At 32.1% G+C, this 3,347-nt stretch overlaps 1 protein-coding gene across 2 annotated transcripts in view; it reads right to left on the reverse strand.

The window, feature by feature from the left end:
* Window positions 1-3,347, reverse strand: part of LOC106877752 (protocadherin-11 X-linked) — a 98,766-nt gene that overhangs the window by 18,347 nt on the left and 77,072 nt on the right. The gene's annotated exons all lie outside the window — the stretch shown is intronic.

The following is a 3,347-nucleotide window of genomic DNA, read 5'->3' on the forward strand; positions in this document are numbered from 1 at the left end:
TATATGTATGTATATATATATTTATATATATATATGTATATACACACCCACACACACACATATATATAAAACATTCTGGGATCTAATCCAATTTTTGCAAGAAGTTCTAAAATTTAACCATCTCTTTCTCCATGAAACTGATTCTCAAAAAAAAATAATAAAATAGAATAAAATAAAATAAAATAAAATAAAATAAAAAATATATATATTTATTTGAATAAAATAAAATAAAATAAAATTATATATATATATATATCTTGAAAAATAATTTTTTATATCAATTTAGTGTAGAAATTTTCATTTCAAATAAAACGGCCTATTCTATTAATTTTTGAGGAATGTTGCTCTTGTTTTATTTTCTCAAAGAATCCTGCTATTTGCCTTAAAGCAAATCACAACTGTACATTTGGCTAGCGAAAAGCACGACTAAATCTTTTATCAACTCTTTCTTTTATATTTTTTAATAGTGTGGCAGATAAGTGAAAAGGCTTGTTGATGATGCATAATAACACGCAGTCATGTTGATGCTACTGCAAAAACTTGAAAATAATTTCATGAAATAAATAACAATTGTTCTTCAAAGAATAAAATATCTTGCCTGTGATAATAATGTAACAAAAGAATAGTTTCTTTGTTCATTCATCTCTTTCTTCAACTATTATTTATTCATTTATTTATTCATTTATTGTTTGTTTGCTTTGTTTCTTCTTTTTCTCTTGAATCTGGATTAAAACTTCTATTCAATTAACGTGGAGGCCTCATTTAGTTGGTTTAATCAGTGGTATATAATTTAATAATATGCTTTAAAGAACACCATAATATGTGTGTGTGTGTGTGTGTGTGTATGTGTGTGTGTGTGTGTGTGTATGTGTGTGTGTTGTACATAAGTTGTTTCTCTGTATTTATGTATAAATGTGTATATGTAAATATGTAAATGTACTCAAATTTATGTGTGTGGTTTTGAGAGTATATGTTTATGTACATATGTGTAGGCATGTCTATCTGTACTCATGACAATATTTCTTAAACAGTTTAGGAAGAGATATAACAACTATAACTAAGTAATAATGATGATGATGACGATGATGACAACGATGATGATGCTGATGGTGATGATGATGATGATAGTAATAATAATAATAATAAAAGGTTGAATCTGCAGGGAAAGAGATGAGAGTATCGATCATATTTTGAGTGAGTGCAGTATGCTAGCACAAAAGGAGTAGAAGCACAGACATGACTGTATTAGCAAAAGAGTGCATTGGGATGTTAGCCAAGTGTGTGTCTTCAAAACATCAAAGAAGTGGTATGAACATGAACCAGAATCCATGATATAAAATGAAAATTAAAAAATTTTGTGGGGCTTCACCATAAAGACTGACCATAGTATTGAGGCAAGAAGATGGAACATGATTATAGAAGACAAAATAAAGAAGCACATAGATCACGGATTTTGCAACACCCTATGATAGCAGAGTCAATACCAAAGAAAATTAACAAAATCAAGAAATACCAGGATCTAGCCAGAGAGCTGAGGAGTCTGTGAAAGGCCAAGACAATAATTATTCCTGTAGTAATTGGTGCACTTGGCACAACATCCAAAATGCTACCTCAAAGACTAAAAGAAATTGGAATTGCAACTTACATTGTCGACTGGCAGAAAGGTACCATCCAATATTTTGCCAGAATCCAAAGAAAGATTCTTGAGATCTGAGAAGACTTGTCACTAAAAACTGCAAGACAAAATACTCGCTAACTAAATTAGCATACATGAGTGAAATACTACTACTGATTGGCAGGAGAAGGCATTGCATGGTAGATTACCAAAGATAGTTGCAACAAATAGTAGTAGTGAGACATGGTTATGGCTGCAGAAAGGGAAGCTGAAAAGGGAGACAGTAAGTTTGTTAGTAGTAGCACAAGATCAAGCATTAAGGAGTAATTGGATTAAAGCCAAGATAGACAAAAATCAAGTAGATTCCCAATGTAGATTATACTAATCAAAAGAGGAAAGCGTTACATAGTAAGTGAATGTAGCATGCTGACACAGAAAAAATACAAGAAAAGACATGACAATCTAGGGAGAGTAATCAACTGGGAGATATGTAGAAAGCAAGGATTTGAGCATACTGACAAATAGTGTGACCATGAACCTAGTAAAGTACTAGAAAGTAAGAAATACAAGATGTGGGACTTTACCATTCAGACTAACAAAGTAATAGAAGCTAGAAGGTCTGATTTGGTAGTAGTAGATAGAGAGGATAGAAAGTGCCAGATAATTGACTTTACATTAATTTGAGAAGTATAGAAAAAAAAGCAAAGTACCAGGCCCTAGCCATTGAATTACAGAGACTATGGAAAGTGCGGCTAAAATATATCCCAGTAGTTGTAAGTGCATTAGGAATTATCCCTAAAGGTCTGACTAGATGGATAAAGGAAATAGGCATAAAACCCAGTTTAGTACAGGTGCAGAAAACAATGTTATTAGAGACAGCTAGGATACTTAGGAGGGTTCTTGGCATCTAAGGTTACTTGTAGCCCGACGTTAGGATTTTTTCTTTTCCAACAGTTTAATCTATTGAGTGTATATGAAAAAAAAAAAAAAAATAATAATAATAATAATGATGATGATGATGATGATGATGATGATGATGATAATAATAATAAATGCCCTGATGCAGTACCAGACAGTGGCTCTCATGACTTCTGATCTAAACTGATTGGAAGTGTTATCATGTACATGTTTTGTCTTGGTATAAAAAGAGGGGCTACAGCAAATATTCTGCTCCATACCACAGATTTGTTTGTCAGTTGTTTGACCTTAACCTGTTGGGTATGTCCCTTAGTGGCTGATCATGAGCAGAAGTAGTCGAGGAGCATCATAGCCATGTGTTAAGAAGAATTCTTTGGGGTCTGGATAATTCACCTCTGAAAACATGAGTGCTTTGTTCTACATCCTTAAACTACCCTTATTCAGGGACCTTTTGAGTGGGATGGGCTACTCGACCTGAAGAAATTTCCAACTGGGCCACACCTACAAAGTCATGTGCTGTTTATCTTGATATGAGATCACCATGTCACGCACATATGCTTGGGATGCATGTGTCTGGTGTACCCTTATCAGACGGGTTGTCATGACGGATATACTGGGCTTCATATGTTTTACCCCACTGTGACTTTGATGGTATGCGCTGCTCTCCCACTCAATAATAATAATAATAATAATAATAATAATAAAATAATAATAATAATAATAATAATAATAAAATAATAATAATAATAATAATAACAATAATAATAATAAAATAATAATAATAATAATAAAATAATAATAATAATAATAATAA

Source organism: Octopus bimaculoides, chromosome 14 (assembly GCF_001194135.2).
Source record: "Octopus bimaculoides isolate UCB-OBI-ISO-001 chromosome 14, ASM119413v2, whole genome shotgun sequence".
Taxonomy (NCBI): Eukaryota; Metazoa; Mollusca; class Cephalopoda; order Octopoda; family Octopodidae; genus Octopus; species Octopus bimaculoides.